The sequence below is a fragment of the Oncorhynchus nerka genome, linkage group LG8 (assembly GCF_034236695.1).
Source record: "Oncorhynchus nerka isolate Pitt River linkage group LG8, Oner_Uvic_2.0, whole genome shotgun sequence".
Lineage (NCBI taxonomy): Eukaryota > Metazoa > Chordata > Actinopteri > Salmoniformes > Salmonidae > Oncorhynchus > Oncorhynchus nerka.
The window spans coordinates 63,438,167-63,458,509 of record NC_088403.1 but is presented as its reverse complement, the minus strand read 5'-3'; the positions used below and the strand labels follow the sequence as shown (position 1 = coordinate 63,458,509).

At 44.5% G+C, this 20,343-nt stretch overlaps 1 protein-coding gene across 1 annotated transcript in view; it reads right to left on the bottom strand.

Moving 5' to 3' along the window:
• The window catches only part of zgc:194930 (uncharacterized protein LOC557813 homolog), a 43,110-nt gene extending 23,016 nt beyond the window's left edge, over positions 1 to 20,094 (bottom strand). The window contains exon 1 of the mRNA XM_065021969.1: positions 19,710 to 20,094. The gene's annotated coding sequence lies outside the window, so the exon portion shown is untranslated. The remainder of the gene's footprint in view (positions 1 to 19,709) is intronic.
• Between the last annotated feature and the right edge of the window lie 249 nt (positions 20,095 to 20,343).

Sequence of the window (20,343 nt, the reverse complement as noted above, 5' to 3'; positions counted from 1 at the left end):
TATGTGGTATTCAGTTGGTAAGAGACAGACATTCAGTAAATACTAGGAATAGATTGTCCACCATCTATGTGGTATTCAGACAGAACAGTATTCAGTTGGTAAGAGACAGACATTCAGTAAATACTAGGAATAGGTTGTCCACTATCTATATATTATCCAGACAGAAAAGAGAAATAAGCAAAATAACATTTAGATTCAGAGCCATGAAGAAATGTAATAATTTATCTGAGCAAACCAGAAACCTTTCAATATATAAACTCAATTCATACTTAAGAACCATTTCAATCTAATGCATAGCTGTTCTGGACTCTTTGAAGGTTCGTCCAAATGAGGACTAATACAGACCCTTAATAAAAAATAAAATACAAATATGTGCTTGATTGAACTGGCCTGAGTTAATAAAGCCAATCTGACACTCCAGGCAGTCAACAGCATTTCCAACCCAGGTCTGCCTTGGGCTAACTGAGTTGCTCTGCTGAACAAGAGAGAGCCAGTGACATCATGAATCGTCCTGTCAAACAAACAGTATCAGCATTTGTAGTACCTGGCCCACTCCCAAGCTCACACGGCCTTGGGTACTGATGGAAAGAAGAAAACACCTGTTTGAACTTCAGATCTCTGCTTGGTGAGCAGGTTTGAGTTAGTTCTGTTACCTGAGGTGAACTATAACAAGCCGATAGTTCACAACTCCAGACCTTGAGGCTTTCGCAGTACAGCTGGTTTTGTGATTCAACCTATATACTACAACACTATAACACTATGACACTATGACACTATAACACTATGCCACTATAACACTATAACACTATGACACTATGACACTATAACACTATAACACTATGACACTATAACACTATAACACTATAACACTATGACACTATGACACTATAACACTATGACACTATGACACTATAACACTATGACACTATGACACTATAACACTATGACACTATGACACTATAACACTATAACACTATAACACTATGACACTATGACACTATAACACTATGACACTATAACACTATGACACTATAACACTATAACACTATAACACTATAACACTATGACACTATAACACTATGACACTATGACACTATAACACTATAACACTATGACACTATGACACTATAACACTATGACACTATGACACTATGACACTATAACACTATAACACTATGACACTATGACACTATAACACTATAACACTATGACACTATAACACTATAGAACACTATAACACTATAGAACACTATAACACTATAGAACACTATAACACTATAGAACACTATAACACTATATAACACTATAGAACACTATAACACTATAGAACACTATAACACTATAGAACACTATAACACTATAACACTATGACACTATGACACTATAACACTATAACACTATGACACTATGACACTATAACACTATGACACTATGACACTATGACACTATGACACTATAACACTATGACACTATGACACTATAACACTATAACACTATGACACTATAACACTATAGAACACTATAACACTATAGAACACTATAACACTATAGAACACTATAACACTATAGAACACTATAACACTATAGAACACTATAGAACACTATAACACTATAGAACACTATAACACTATAGAACACTATAACACTATAGAACACTATGACACTATGACACTATAACACTATGACACTATGACACTATAACACTATAACACTATAGAACACTATGACACTATAACACTATAGAACACTATAACACTATAGAACACTATAACACTATAGAACACTATAACACTATAGAACACTATAACACTATAGAACACTATAACACTATAGAACACTATGACACTATGACACTATGACACTATGACACTATGACACTATAACACTATGACACTATAACACTATAGAACACTATGACACTATGACACTATGACACTATAACACTATGACACTATGACACTATAACACTATGACACTATGACACTATGACACTATAACACTATGACACTATGACACTATAACACTATAACACTATGACACTATGACACTATGACACTATAACACTATAACACTATGACACTATAACACTATAACACTATGACACTATATAACACTATGACACTATATAACACTATAACACTATGACACTATAACACTATGACACTATAACACTATATAACACTATAACACTATAACACTATGACACTATGACACTATAACACTATGACACTATGACACTATAACACTATAACACTATAACTATAACACTATGACACTACAAACACTATAACACTATAACACTATATAACACTATAACACTATGACACTATGACACTATGACACTATATAACACTATAACACTATATAACACTATAACACTATAACACTATACCACTATGACACTATATAACACTATAACACTATAACACTATGACACTATAACACTATGACACTATGACACTATGACACTATAACACTATATAACACTATAACACTATAACACTATAACACTATGACACTATGACACTATAACACTATGACACTATAACACTATAACACTATAACACTATGACACTATAACACTATAACACTATAACACTATGACACTATAACACTATATAACACTATAACACTATGACACTATGACACTATAACACTATGACACTATGACACTATAACACTATATAACACTATAACACTATGACACTATAACACTATAACACTATAACACTATAACACTACAACACTATAACACTATAGAACACTATGACACTATAACACTATGACACTATAACACTATGACACTATAACTATAACACTATGACACTATGACACTACAACACTATAACACTATAGAACACTATGACACTATAACACTATAACACTATAACACTACAACACTATAACACTATAGAACACTATGACACTATAACACTATGACACTATGACACTATAACACTATAGAACACTATGACACTATAACACTACAACACTATAGAACACTATAGAACACTATGACACTACAACACTATAACACTATAGAACACTATGACACTATAACACTATACCACTATGACACTATGACACTATAACACTATGACACTATGACACTATAACACTATGACACTATGACACTATGACACTATAACACTATGACACTATAACACTATGACACTATGACACTATAACACTATAACACTATGACACTATAACACTATGACACTATGACACTATAACACTATGACACTATAACACTATAACACTATAACACTATAACACTATGACACTATAACACTATAACACTATGACACTATGACACTATGACACTATAACACTATAACACTATAGCACTATAACACTATGACAGACAGACAGACAGACAGGCAGACAGGCAGACAGACAGACAGACAGACAGACAGACAGGCAGGCAGGCAGGCAGACAAACAGAGACAGACAGATAGACAGGTAGACAGACAGAGAGACAAACAGGCAGACAGAGACAGACAGACAGGCATACAGAGAGACAGAAGGACAGATAGGCAGACAGACAGAGAGACATGCAGACAGACAGACAGACAGACAGACAGACAGACAGACAGACAGGTAGACAGACAGGTAGACAGGTAGACAGGTAGACAGACAGAGAGACAAACAGGCAGACAGAGACAGACATACAGGCATACAGAGAGACAGAAGGACAGATAGGCAGACAGACAGACAGGCAGGCAGGCAGGCAGGCAGAAAAAACAGAGACAGACAGACAGACAAGCAGGCAGAGAGACATGCAGACAGACAGGCAGGCAGAGACAGAAGGACAGATAGGCAGACAGAGAGACAGACAGGCTGACAGACAGAGAGACATGCAGACAGACAGGCTGACAGACAGAGAGACATGCAGACAGACAGGCAGGCAGGCAGACAGGCAGAGAGACAGACAGACAGAATTACAGAGAGACAGACAGAGGCAGACAGGCAGACAGATAGACAGAGAGACAGACAGATAGATAGACAGACAGACATACAGACAGGCATACAGACAGACAGACAGACAGACAGACAGACAGACATACAGACAGACAGACAGGCAGACAGACAGACAGGCAGACAGACAGACAGACAGGCATACAGAGAGACAGAAGGACAGAGGCAGGCAGAGAGACAGACAGACAGACAGACAGGCAGGCAGACAGGCAGACAGAGAGAAAGGCAGACATGCAGACAGACAGGGACTCATAAGTATGCCAGGTAGACCAGAAGAAGGAGGAGGGATGAATGACAGGCCCTACCGTCACTCAAATATTACACCACATCAATACCCTGTCATCAATAGTGTCAGCCATGCATCAGAACATCAACATGACCAGCCGTCACTCTCCCTTGGATAACTTCCACAGGGAATAGTGAGTTGGAGACTTCAATCTGTGTGTCAGATAACCTGTCATTGATTCTGATATTGGTCATTGTCTATCGGTGGTAATAGCATTTTATATTTCTTATGATCTGAGGAGATAAGAAGGGCTAAACCTCCAGGACATTCTCCTAGTTGTTTTCCTCAGGAGGAAAGTGCAAAACGTTCCATTTTCGATGAGTAGGCAATAAAAGTTGAATTGCTGAAGATTGTTCCCGAGATGTGAATTGGAATGGAATCGGTGGGGGGAGGGGCATCGCATTGGCTATCAGATCCATATGTGCAAATTCAAGGGGAAGATTTGTTTTGTTTTCCTTGAATATAGGCTTCACATACGGCCTGAATTGTTTTTATTTTATTGTCACATACACCAGATAGGTGCAGTGTAATGTGTTGTTTCACAGGGTCAGCCACAGAGGTATGGCAAACCCCTGAGCTAAATTAGGGTTAAGTGCCTGGCTCAAGGATACATCAACTCAGCCACAGAGGTATGGCAAACCCCTGAGCTAAATTAGGGTTAAGTGCCTGGCTCAAGGATACATCAACTCAGCCACAGAGGTATGGCAAACCCCTGAGCTAAATTAGGGTTAAGTGCCTGGCTCAAGGATACATCAACTCAGCCACAGAGGTATGGCAAACCCCTGAGCTAAATTAGGGTTAAGTGCCTGGCTCAAGGATACATCAACTCAGCCACAGAGGTATGGCAAACCCTGAGCTAAATTAGGGTTAAGTGCCTGGCTCAAGGATACATCAACTCAGCCACAGAGGTATGGCAAACCCCTGAGCTAAATTAGGGTTAAGTGCCTGGCTCAAGGATACATCAACTCAGCCACAGAGGTATGGCAAACCCCTGAGCTAAATTAGGGTTAAGTGCCTGGCTCAAGGATACATCAACTCAGCCACAGAGGTATGGCAAACCCTGAGCTAAATTAGGGTTAAGTGCCTGGCTCAAGTATACATCAACTCAGCCACAGAGGTATGGCAAACCCCTGAGCTAAATTAGGGTTAAGTGCCTGGCTCAAGGATACATCAACTCAGCCACAGAGGTATGGCAAACCCCTGAGCTAAATTAGGGTTAAGTGCCTGGCTCAAGGATACATCAACTCAGCCACAGAGGTATGGCAAACCCCTGAGCTAAATTAGGGTTAAGTGCCTGGCTCAAGGATACATCAACTCAGCCACAGAGGTATGGCAAACCCCTGAGCTAAATTAGGGTTAAGTGCCTGGCTCAAGGATACATCAACTCAGCCACAGAGGTATGGCAAACCCCTGAGCTAAATTAGGGTTAAGTGCCTGGCTCAAGGATACATCAACTCAGCCACAGAGGTATGGCAAACCCCTGAGCTAAATTAGGGTTAAGTGCCTGGCTCAAGGATACATCAACTCAGCCACAGAGGTATGGCAAACCCTGAGCTAAATTAGGGTTAAGTGCCTGGCTCAAGGATACATCAACTCAGCCACAGAGGTATGGCAAACCCCTGAGCTAAATTAGGGTTAAGTGCCTGGCTCAAGGATACATCAACTCAGCCACAGAGGTATGGCAAACCCCTGAGCTAAATTAGGGTTAAGTGCCTGGCTCAAGGATACATCAACTCAGCCACAGAGGTATGGCAAACCCCTGAGCTAAATTAGGGTTAAGTGCCTGGCTCAAGGATACATCAACTCATTTTTCACCTTGACGGCTCTAGTATTCAAACCAGGAACCTTTCGGTTAGGGTTTCAGACCAAACTAAACCCTGAAGCTAGGGTTTCAGACCAAACTAAACACCCGGAGCTAGGGTTTCAGACCAAACTAAACACCCTGAAGCTAGGTTTTCAGACCAAACTAAACCCTGAAGCTAGGGTTTCAGACCAAACTAAACACCCGGAGCTAGGGTTTCAGACCAAACTAATCACCCGGAGCTAGGGTTTCAGACCAAACTAAACACCCGAAGCTAGGGTTTCAGACCAAACTAAACACCCGGAGCTAGGGTTTCAGACCAAACTAAACACCCGGAGCTAGGGTTTCAGACCAAACTAAACCCCCTGAAGCTAGGGGTTCAGACCAAACTAAAGCCTGAAGCTAGGGTTTCAGACCAAACTAAACCCCCGAAGCTAGGGTTCAGACCAAACTAAACACCCGGAGCTAGGGTTTCAGACCAAACTAAACCCTGAAGCTAGGGTTTCAGACTAAACACCCAAAGCTAGGGTTTCAGACCAAACTAAACCCCTGAAGCTAGGGGTTCAGACCAAACTAAAGCCTGAAGCTAGGGTTTCAGACCAAACTAAACCCCCGAAGCTAGGGTTCAGACCAAACTAAACACCCGGAGCTAGGGTTTCAGACCAAACTAAACCCTGAAGCTAGGGTTTCAGACTAAACACCCAAAGCTAGGGTTTCAGACCAAACTAAACCCCTGAAGCTAGGGGTTCAGACCAAACTAAAGCCTGAAGCTAGGGTTTCAGACCAAACTAAACCCCCAGAGCCAGGGTTTCAGACCAAACTAAACACCCGGAGCTAGGGTTTCAGACCAAACTAAACCCTGAAGCTAGGGTTTCAGACTAAACACCCAAAGCTAGGGTTTCAGACCAAACTAAATCCCTGAAGCTAGGGGTTCAGACCAAACTAAAGCCTGAAGCTAGGGTTTCAGACCAAACTAAACCCCCGGAGCTAGGGTTTCAGACCAAACTAAACCCTGAAGCTAGGGTTTCAGACCAAACTAAACACCTGGAGCTAGGGTTTCAGACCAAACTAAACCCTGAAGCTAGGGTTTCAGACCAAACTAAACCCCGAAGCTAGGGTTTCAGACCAAACTAAACCCCCGGAGCTAGGGTTTCAGACCAAACTAAACCCTGAAGCTAGGGTTTCAGACCAAACTAAACACCCGGAGCTAGGGTTTCAGACCAAACTAAACCCTGAAGCTAGGGTTTCAGACTAAACACCCAAAGCTAGGGTTTCAGACCAAACTAAATCCCTGAAGCTAGGGGTTCAGACCAAACTAAAGCCTGAAGCTAGGGTTTCAGACCAAACTAAACCCCCGGAGCTAGGGTTTCAGACCAAACTAAACCCTGAAGCTAGGGTTTCAGACCAAACTAAACACCTGGAGCTAGGGTTTCAGACCAAACTAAACCCTGAAGCTAGGGTTTCAGACCAAACTAAACCCCGAAGCTAGGGTTTCAGACTAAACCCCCGTAGCTAGGGTTTCAGACCAAACTAAACCCTGAAGCTAGGGTTTCAGACCAAACTAAACCCAGAAGCTAAGGTTTCAGACCAAACTAAACCCCGAAGCTAGAGTTTCAGTCCAAAGGTATTGCACTAAAATCTTTAGATGAAAAATGAGTGTGTCATCTCATACCAGTCTAGAGATACCAACCTGTCCTACAGAAATACTGCCGGCAAAGCAAACTCACATACACTGTAGTTATGTACTTTGTGGATAACTTTTAATAACCTTTCATTGCCTGTGTAATTATAGTATAATGAGCACTATGATAGAGGAACACCAGTTATTGAGTTGTTGATGCCACTGGTGTAGTACAATGTTTTTAGATGAGGGATACCATAAAACAAAACAAAAAATGACATCATAATTTCTTCAATCAAAGTTGAATATTGTCATAATGGAATATGCGTCAAATGCATCATCCAATTGCAACGTCCAGAACATTATTATCTAAAGAACATATTTGATATTTTTAATCGCCTAATACACCCAAGTTAGCCATAGGCTACCTAACAGTCTATCCTTACTGCCAATCGTGAACGATAATCCTTCACGTTTTAACGGATGAAAAAATGTCCCAACTGCCAGTCCCTTGATTTGATCTCCATCAGTTTCATGGGAAAATGTATTCAGAACTTCAGATAGCTGAAGGATAGCTGATGGATAACTGAAGGATAACTGAAGGATGGCTGAAGGATGGCTGAAGAATGGCTGAAGGATAGCTGAAGGATAGCTGAAGAATGGCTGAAGGATAGCTGAAGGATGGCTGAAGGATAGCTGAGGATAACTAAAGGATAGCTGATGGATAACTGAAGGATAACTGAAGGATAGCTGAAGGATGGCTGAAGAATGGCTGAAGGATAGCTAAAGGATAGCTGAAGAATGGCTGAAAAATAGCTGAAGGATAGCTGAAGGATAGCTGAGGGATGGCTGAAGGATAACTGAGGATAACTAAAGGATAGCTGATGGATAACTGAAGGATAGCTGAAGGATAGCTGAAGGATACCTAAAGGATGGCTGAAGGATAGCTGAGGATAACTAAAGGATAGCTGATGGATAACTGAAGGATAGCTGAAGGATAGCTGAAGGATAACTAAAGGATGGCTGAAGGATAGCTGAGGATAACTAAAGGATAGCTGATGGACAACTGAAGGATAGCTGAAGGATAGCTGAAGAATGGCTGAAGGATAACTGAAGGATGGCTGAAGGATAACTGAAGGATAGCTGAAGGATGGCTGAAGGATAGCTGAAGGATAGCTGAAGATTGGCTGAAGGATAACTGAAGGATAGCTGAAGGATGGCTGAAGGATAACTAAAGGATAGCTGAAGGATGGCTGAAGGATAGCTGAAGGATGGCTGAAGGATGGCTGAAGGATGGCTGAAGGATGGCTGAAGGATAACTGAATGATGGCTGAAGGATAGCTGAAGGAGAGCTGAAGGATAACTAAAGGATGGCTGAAGGATAGCTGAGGATAACTAAATGATGGCTGAAGGATGGCTGAAGGATAGCTGAAGAATAACTGAAGGATGGCTGAAGGATAACTGAAGGATAACTGAAGGATAGCTGAAGGATGGCTGAAGGATAACTAAAGGATAGCTGAAGGATGGCTGAAGGATAGCTGAAGGATGGCTGAAGGATGACTGAAGGATGGCTGAAAGATGGCTGAGGATAACTAAAGGATGACTGAAGGATGGCTGAAGGATAACTGAAGGATAGCTGAAGGATGGCTGAAGGATAACTGAAGAATAGCTGAAGGATGGCTGTAGGATAGCTGAAGGATGGCTGAAGGATAACTAAAGGATAGCTGAAGGATGGCTGAAGGATAGCTGAAGGATGGCTGAAGGATAGCTGAAGGATAGCTGAAGGATGACTGTAGGATGGCTGAGGGATAGCTGAAGGATGGCTGAAGGATAGCTGAAGGATAACTGAAGGATAGCTGAAGGATGGCTGAAGGATAACTGAAGGATAGCTGAAGGATAGCTGAAGGATGGCTGAAGGATAACTGAAGGATAGCTGAAGGATAGCTGAAGGATGACTGTAGGATGGCTGAGGGATAGCTGAAGGATGGCTGAAGGATAGCTGAAGGATGGCTGAAGGATAACTGAAGGATAGCTGAAGGATAGCTGAAGGATAGCTGAAGGATAGCTGAAGGATGACTGTAGGATGGCTGAAGGATGGCTGAAGGATAACTGAAGGATAGCTGAAGGATGGCTGAAGGATAGCTGAAGGATGGCTGAAGGATAGCTGAAGGATAGCTGATGGATGGCTGAAGGATAGGTCTGCTGTTCGGCCAGTTCAGGAACAAATAAACAATCATTAGTCTAATAGGACTACAACTCTATGGTATAGCTATTAGTAGGCTACAGTCTAATGTAAATACATACATATAGCTTGATATCATTGCACAGTTTGTGAGGAGAGCTTAATTGCTAGTAGACATTTCATTGTATTGTTTAGCTTAAATAAACGTTGATTAGCTTGAACACATGATTACAATATGCCCTGTTACAGAATTAAAGAAAGAAAGGTGAACTGTAAATTCAGAGAATTGATTCACATAGATTCGACATGCTATCAAATCGATAGACCGAGTAGGGAACATAAATCTATGCTAAATAGAAATCCAGGAAATTCGTTTGAAACCAAATCATCGAATGAATATTTATTGTAATCTTAGTGGTAATTAAATGTAATGTCTCACTTTCTCCAATGATAAGTCTCCAGTTAGCTATCAAACCAAGGAGAAGGAGACTGTTCACAAAAATAACTCCTGAAGACAATTAGAAAGATTGGCTCAGGAGTGTGTGTGTGTGTGTGTGTGTGTTGTGTGTGTTGTGTGTGTGTGTTGTGTGTGTGTCTGTGTGTGTGTGTGTGTGTGTCTGTGTGTGTGTGTCTGTGTTTATAGAACAGCCCACCTTTTCTTGATTATTGTAGAGCCATGTAGGACCTCTCTTATCAACTTTGTTTTTAAGACTTTAAAACCCACCGAAATGATGCAGGATCCACGCCTCTCTCCCTCTCATTCACTCTTCTGTTTCTCCATTCGACAGTTGGACGCGTCGGAGAGCTTACCTAGCCTGTACTAGTGACACCAGGAAATCATTTGCAAATGTCAAATGTCATAACCAAAGGACTTCGACAGGAAGACGATGATGTTATCACAGCGCCGAGCGAACTCAGTACAGTAGCTTGTAACGCCGTCCGTAACACACGTACAGTATCACAGATGTAACGCCTCGGTCCAAAAGTAATCAGGCTACAGATGTTTTATTTTTTCAGAGCAGCAACGTGAGCCCGAACCACACCATGACTCAGCACTAAAAGTACAGTGTCATTTGAATAAGCCAGGCAAGGCCCGATGGGTTACCACTGTGCCTGTAGTCATGGTGATATGTCATGAGGACTACAATACAATAACAATAGGAACTCATTAGACACCGAACTACACACAACACAAAACAGACACACACACACACACACACACACACACACACACACACACACACACACACACACACACACACACACACACACCCCCACACACACACACACACACACACACACACACACACACACACACACACACACACACCCCACACACACACACACACACACACACACACACACACACACACACACACACACACACACACACACACACACACACACACACACACACACACACACACCCATCCGTATTGACTGAACTTGGTCGACACAAGGATTTATTTACCTCTCCTCTAACATGACGCAACCTGTTTGACACTTTAGTCACTGAAATATCACTAAACGGACAAAATAATGCAGAACAAAATCACAAATGGCGGATAAGGGGTGGTAATGTCATATAAACTTTTTTCGTGTGTGTGTGTGTGTGTGTGTCTGTGTGTGTGTGTGTGTGTGTGTGTGTGTGTGTGTGTGTATTCCACAAACATCCCTTATAATCAGCATTAGCTAAAGAAATAAACCTCTCTCCCTCCTCTTATAAATGTATCTTATCTCCCTACTACCCCTACATCACCTTATCACCCCACTACCCCTACATCACCTTATCACCCCACTAACCCCTACATCACCCCACTACCCCTACATCACCTTATCATCCCACTACCCCTACATCACCTCATCACCCCACTACCCCTACATCACCTTATCACCCCTACATCACCCCTACATCACCTTATCACCCCACTACCCTACATCACCTTATCACCCCACTACCCCTACATCACCGTATCACCCCACTACCCCTACATCACCTTATCACCCCACTAACCCCTACATCACCCCACTACCCCTACATCACCTTATCACCCCACTACCCCTACATCACCTTATCACCCCACTACATCACCTTATCACCCCACTACCCTACATCACCTTATCACCCCACTACCCCTACATCACCTTATCACCCCTACCCCACTCCCTACATCACCCCACTACCCCTACATCACCTTATCACCCCACTACCCCTACATCACCTTATCACCCCACTAACCCTACATCACCCCACTACCCCTACATCACCTTATCATCCCACTACCCCTACATCACCTTATCACCCCTACATCACCTCATCACCCCACTACCCCTACATCACCTTATCACCACCTTATCATCCCACTACCCCTACATCACCCCATCACCCCTACATCACCCCACTACCCCTACATCACCCCACTACCCCTACACCCTTATCACCCCACTACCCCTACATCACCTTATCACCCCACTACCCCTACATCACCTTATCACCCCTACATCACCCCACTACCCCTACATCACCTTATCACCCCACTACCCCTACATCACCTTATCACCCCACTACCCCTACATCACCTTATCACCCCACTACCCCTACATCACCCCACTACCCCTACATCACCCCACTACCCCTACATCACCTTATCACCCCACTACCCCTACATCACCTTATCACCCCTACATCACCCCACTACCCCTACATCACCTTATCACCCCACTACCCCTACATCACCTTATCACCCCACTACCCCTACATCACCTTATCACCCCACTACCCCTACATCACCCCACTACCCCTACATCACCTTATCACCCCACTACCCCTACATCACCCCACTAACCCCTACATCACCTTATCACCCCACTACCCCTACATCACCTTATCACCTCTACATCACCCCACTACCCCTACATCACCTTATCACCCCACTACCCCTACATCACCCCACTACCCCTACATCACCTTATCACCCCACTACCCCTACATCACCTTATCACCCCACTACCCCTACATCACCCCACTACCCCTACATCACCTCATCACCCCACTACCCCTACATCACCTTATCATCCCACTACCCCTACATCACCTCATCACCCCACTACCCCTACATCACCTTATCATCCCACTACCCCTACATCACCTCATCACCCCACTACCCCTACATCACCTTATCACCCCTACATCACCCCACTACCCCTACATCACCTTATCACCCCACTAACCCCTACATCACCTTATCACCCCACTAACCCCTACATCACCCCACTACCCCTACATCACCTTATCACCCCACTACCCCTACATCACCTTATCACCCCACTAACCCCTACATCACCTTATCACCCCACTACCCCTACATCACCCCACTACCCCTACATCACCCCACTACCCCTACATCACCTTATCACCCCACTACCCCTACATCACCTTATCACCCCACTAACCCCTACATAACCTTATCACCCCACTACCCCTACATCACCTCATCACCCCACTACCCCTACATCACCTTATCACCCCACTACCCCTACATAACCTTATCACCCCACTACCCCTACATCACCCCACTACCCCTACATAACCTTATCACCCCTACATCACCCCACTACCCCTACATCACCCCACTACCCCTACATCACCTTATCACCCCACTACCCCTACATCACCCCATTACCCCTACATCACCCAACTACCCCTACATCACCTTATCACCCCACTACCCCTACATCACCCCACTACCCCTACATCACCCCACTACCCCTACATCACCTTATCACCCCACTAACCCCTACATAACCTTATCACCCCACTACCCCTACATCACCTCATCACCCCACTACCCCTACATCACCTTATCATCCCACTACCCCTACATCACCTCATCACCCCACTACCCCTACATCACCTTATCACCCCTACATCACTCCACTACCCCTACATCACCTTATCACCCCACTAACCCCTACATCACCTTATCACCCCACTAACCCCTACATCACCCCACTACCCCTACATCACCTTATCACCCCACTACCCCTACATCACCTTATCACCCCACTAACCCCTACATCACCTTATCACCCCACTACCCCTACATCACCCCACTACCCCTACATCACCCCACTACCCCTACATCACCTTATCACCCCACTACCCCTACATCACCTTATCACCCCACTAACCCCTACATAACCTTATCACCCCACTACCCCTACATCACCTCATCACCCCACTACCCCTACATCACCTTATCACCCCACTACCCCTACATAACCTTATCACCCCACTACCCCTACATCACCCCACTACCCCTACATAACCTTATCACCCCTACATCACCCCACTACCCCTACATCACCCCACTACCCCTACATCACCCCATTACCCCTACATCACCCAACTACCCCTACATCACCTTATCACCCCACTACCCCTACCTCACCCCATTACCCCTACATCACCTTATCACCCCACTACCCCTACATCACCCCACTACCCCTACATCACCCCACTACCCCTACATCACCTTATCACCCCACTACCCCTACATCACCTTATCACCCCTACATCACCCCACTACCCCTACATCACTGTATCACCCCACTACCCCGACATCACCCCACTACCCCTACATCACCTTATCACCCCACTAACCCCTACATCACCTTATCACCCCTACATCACCCCACTACCCCTACATCACCTTATCACCCCACTACCCCTACATCACCTTATCATCCCACTACCCCTACATCACCCCACTACCCTTACATCACTTTATCACTCCACTACCCCTACATCACATCAGCTAATCACCCAATTCCACTACCCCTACATCACATCAGCTAATCACCCAATTCCACTACCCCTACATCACATCAGCTAATCACCCAATTCCACTACCCCTACATCACATCAGCTAATCACCCAATTCCACTACCCCTACATCACATCAGCTAATCACCCAATTCCACTACCCCCACATTGCCAACAAACCTGATGTTGGTCTGAGTACTGAGCCAAAGGAAGCAGGAAGTGACTCTTTGGCAGGGTTCTCCAACCCTGTTCTCAGAGAGCTACCATCCTGTAGGGGTAGTGGGGTGATAAACCTACAGGAGGGTATCTCTCCAGGAACAGGTTTGGAGTTAAAACCTACAGGAGAGTGGCTCTCCAGGAACAGGGTTGGAGTTAAAACCTACAGGAGAGTGGCTCTCCAGGAACAGGAGAAAACCTACAGTGGCTCTCCAGGAACAGGGTTGGAGTTAAAACCTACAGGAGGGTAGTTCTCCAGGAACAGGGTTGGAGTTAAAACCTACAGGAGAGTGGCTCTCCAGGAACAGGGTTGGAGTTAAAACCTACAGGAGGGTAGTTATCCAGGAACAGGGTTGGAGTTAAAACCTACAGGAGAGTGGCTCTCCAGGAACAGGGTTGGAGTTAAAACCTACAGGAGGGTATCTCTCCAGGAACAGGGTTGGAGTTAAAACCTACAGGAGGGCAGTTCTCCAGGAACAGGGTTGGAGTTAAAACCTACAGGAGGGTAGTTCTCCAGGAACAGGGTTGGAGTTAAAACCTACAGCAGGGTAGCTCTACAGGAACAGGGTTAGGCTCTTTAGACACTAATCTGAAGTCAGTCAAGAGGTTCCCACTCTAATGGTAAATGCTCGATTTTGGGGATGAACTGAGAGGATGATCATTGGTCTGTTGCTAAATGAAAACGGACCTTGTGGACATCTTCCTGCTGGTCACTAGGTTACATGAGGGAGTAGGACACACCTATTCAGTGCACAGTGTTTTTATAGGTAGGAGAGAGGGGAGAGTCGGGAGAGAGGGGAGAGGAGAGAGGGGAGAGTCAGGGGAGAGTCAGGATAGAGTCAGGAGAGAGGAGAGAGTCAGGGGAGAGTCAGGAGAGAGGAGAGAGTCAGGGGAGAGTCAGGAGAGAGGGGAGAGTCAGGGGAGAGAGTCAGGGGAGAGTCAGGAGAGAGGGGAGAGTCAGGGGAGAGTCAGGAGAGAGGGGAGAGTCAGGGGAGAGAGTCAGGAGAGAGGGAGAGTCAGGGGAGAGTCAGGAGAGGGGGAGAGTCAGGGGAGAGTCAGGAGAGAGTCGAGAGTCAGGGGAGAGTCAGGGGAGAGGGGAGAGTCAGGGGAGAGTCAGGAGAGAGTCAGGAGAGAGGAGAGAGTCAGGGGAGAGTCAGGAGAGAGGGAGAGTCAGGAGAGAGAGTCAGGGAGAGTCAGGAGAGAGGGGAGAGTCAGGGGAGAGTCAGGAGTGAAAGTCAGGGAGAGTCAGGGAGAGAGAGGGAGAGTCAGGGGAGAGTCAGGAGAGAGGGAGAGTCAGGGGAGAGTCAGGAGAGGGGAGAGTCAGGGGAGAGGGAGAGTCAGGGGAGAGTCAGGGAGAGTCAGGAGAGAGTCAGGAGAGAGGGGAGAGTCAGGAGAGAGTCGGGAGAGAGGAGAGAGAGGACAGAGTCAGGAGAGAGGAGAGAGAGGAGAGAGTCAGGAGAGAAGAGAGAGAGGAGAGAGTCGGGAGAGAGGAGAGAGAGGAGAGAGTCGGGAGAGAGGAGAGAGAGGACAGAGTCAGGAGAGAAGAGAGAGAGGAGAGAGAGGACAGAGTCAGGAGAGAGGAGAGAGAGGAGAGAGTCAGGAGAGAGGAGAGAGAGAAGAGAGTCGGGAGAGAGGACAGAGTCAGGGGAGAGGAGAGAGAGGAGAGATTCAGGAGAGAGGAGAGAGAGGAGAGATTCAGGAGAGAGGAGAGAGAGGAGAGTCAAGAGAGAGGAGAGAGAGGACAGAGTCAGGAAAGAGGAGAGAGGAGAGAGTCAGGAGAGAGGAGAGAGAGTCAGGAGAGAGGAGAGAGTCAGGAGAGAGGCCTACACTGTTCAACACTGCTGGTACATATCTAATGACATAATGTCTGTGTCTTTTGAACAACACCTATGGGGTGAGTTTTATGTGAACGGCAGCCTCAGTCGTGTGTTAGCTTAGAAAAATACAGTCCTAGAGCCTACAGAACGATCCATGCATAAAAAAAGCCTCAGTCGTGTGTTAGCTTAGAAAAATACAGTCCTAGAGCCTACAGAACGATCCATGCACATCCATTAACTGTTTTCAGAGCCACCCACCCCCTAGGTAGCGAATACAGTCAACTGTTATTACTGTTAGCTCATTAACTTCATTAACTGACATTGACAACATGGAGGAATACCTGTCCATTGACTGTTTTGGAGCTCGAGCTCTGCATTCCGATCTCATATAGTCCTACAACATGTACCACAACCCCTACCCCGGTCAACTGCCCGGCACCCTCCACAGCAACCCGCCAAAGCCCCCACCATTTCTCCTTTACCCAAATCCAGATAGCCGATGTTCTGAAAGAGCTGCAAAATCTGGACCCCTACAAATCAGCCGGGCTAGACAATCTGGACCCTCTCATTCTAAAATTATCTGCCGAAATTGTTGCAACCCCTATTACTAGCCTGTTCAACCTCTCTTTCGTATCGTCTGAGATTCCCAAAGATTGGAAAGGTGCCGCGGTCATCCCCCTCTTCAAAGGGGGTGACACTCTACCAAACTGCTACAGACCTATATCTATCCTAACCTGTCTTTCTAAGGTCTTCGAAAGCCAAGTTAACAAACAGATTACTGACCATTTCAAATCCCACCATACCTTCTCTGCTATGCAATCTGGTTTCAGAGCTGGTCATGGGTGCACCTCAGCCACGCTCAAGGTTCTAAACGACATCATAACCGCCATCGATAAGAGACATTACTGTGCAGCCGTATTCATCGACCTGACCAAGGCTTCGACTCTGTCAATCACAACATTCTTATTGGCAGACTCGACAGCCTTGGTTTCTCAAAGGATTGCTTCTCCTGGTTTACCAACTACTTCTCTGATAGAGTTCAGTGTGTCAAATCGGAGGGCCTGTTGTCTGGACCTCTGACAGTCTCTATGGGTGTGCCACAGGGTTCAATTCTCGGGCCGACTCTCTTTTCTGTATACATCAATGATGTTGCTCTTGCTGCTGGTGATTCTCTGATCCATCTCTACGCAGACGACACCATTCTGTATACTTCTGGCCCCTCCTTGGACACTGTGCTATCTAACCTCCAGACGAGCTTCAATGCCATACAACTCTCCTTCCGTCGCCTCCAACTGCTCTTAAACACAAGTAAAACTAAATGCATGCTATTCAATCGATCGCTGCCCGCACTTGCTCGCCCATCCAGCATCACTACTCTGGACGGCTCTGACTTAGAATACGTGGACAACTACAAATACCTGGGTGTCTGGTTAGACTGTAAACTCTCCTTCCAGAGTCACATTAAGCATCTCCAATCCAAAATTAAATCTAGAATCGGCTTCCTACTTCGCAAACAAAGCATCCTTCACTCATGCTGCCAAACATACCCTCGTAAAACTGACCATCCTACCGATCCTCGACTTCGGTGATGTCATCTATAAAATAGCCTCCAACACTCTACTCAACAAACTGGATGCAGTCTATCACAGTGCCATCCGTTTTGTCACCAAAGCCCCATACACTACCCACCATTGCGACCTGTACGCTCGCGTTGGTTGGCCCTCGCTTCATACTCGTCGCCAAACCCACTGGCTACAGGTTATCTACAAGTCTCTGCTAGGTAAAGCCCCGCCTTATCTCAGCTCACTGGTCACCATAGCAGCACCCACTCGTAGTATGCGCTCCAGCAGGTATATCTCACTGGTCACTCCCAAAGCCAATTCCTCCTTTGGTCGTCTTTCCTTCCAGTTCTCTGCTGCCCATGACTGGAACGAATTGCAAAAATCTCTGAAGCTGGAGACTCATATCTCCCTCACCAGCTGTCAGAGCAGTTTACAGATCTCTGCACCTGTACCTGGCATATCTGTAAACAGCCCATCTATCTACCTCATACCCATACTGGTATTTATTTATTTAGCTCCTTTGCATCCCAGTATCTCAACCTGCACATTAATCTTCTGCCGATCTACCATTCCAGTGTTTAATTGCTATATTGTAATTACTTCGCCACCATGGCCTATTTATTTCCTTAACTTACCTCATTTGCACTCACTGTATATAGACTTTTTTTTTTTTTTTTTTTTTTTTTTTTTACTGTATTATTGACTGTATATTTTGTTTATTCCATGTGTAACTCTGTGTTTTTGTATGTGTCGAATTGCTATACTTTATCTTGGCCAGGTCGCAATTGCAAATGAGAACTTGTTCTCAACTAGCCTACCTGGTTAAATAAAGGTGAAATAAAAAATAAAATAAAAAAACGAATCTACTCGTGCTTTTCAGTCTCCAACGGAATGGTAATCGACAGTATTAAACCTTGATAAAGTAGTTAATAATGACATTACATCTGTAGATCAACATAAAACACACACACACTTTTTTTTAGTTTATACCAATAGCCTTAATTATTTACATGGGGAATTCTTATTCTGTGACATCCCGTATTCTCTCGCCTTAGTGCTGTATTTATTAAAATACAAAAACAATTTTTATTTTTAATAACTCAACTTTCCAAAGTGTATTTTATAAATTGTTTTCATGGAAATAGTTTTCAAACATGTACATTTACTCGTGGAATTAGGATGGGAAGCCTAGGACTGAGTCGAGCGCAACAGATGTGCAAACCTACTTTGTGCATGTGTATAAATAGGAGCCATATGCCCGTCATAATAACTACAACTCTCTGCCGTTGTTGTTGTTAATATCTGACTTGTAAATGTGCAATAACGTATTTGTGTAGTCTTCTACTACTAGGCAGGCTTCTCTTATTACCTTCACATGTACCGTTAAGAAGGGAAGAGGAGAGGTCGAGATACTTTACCTGTTGCGCTAAATGAAGGTGTGGCACCCGTTCGCCGTAGGTATCAACAATTCACGGAAAACTTCAGTTTTCATTTATAACACACAACCTCCGCAACGCAACGAAAGGAAAAAGTTCAAACCATCCGAAAAGAGAGCATAGTTTCTGTTCATATTTGACAATGATAGCTCCTTTGTAGTGTGTGTTGCCGTCTGTCGCTGCTAAGGAAAGGTCCCCCGTGACTGCCTTGTCCCATGTCTCTAGAAAAGCACGGCTATTTGAATGTCTGATGTTAGCCCAAGCAGGGCCTGGATTTAAACTGCCTAGTTTGCATGGCCATAATGAGCGATCATGTGACTTCAACCGGATCACAAAACTTCTAAATCCTCGCACTGTTTTCTGAACCAACTGGTGCTCCGTTTATGAACAAGGGTGTGAAATCAGGGCTGGATGACATAGGCTACGTTTTGATAATATTCTATTTGGAAAAGTATTAGTAATACTATAATAGCCTTACATTAATCATAACACGTGAGCTATAGTGCCTCTTTTCAAACTGAGAATTAATATGACATAACATAAGCTAGGTGCTTAAAGAGTTTGCTAATTTTTATCGGTTGATTTTATTCATATATAATATGACTTCCTTTTACAT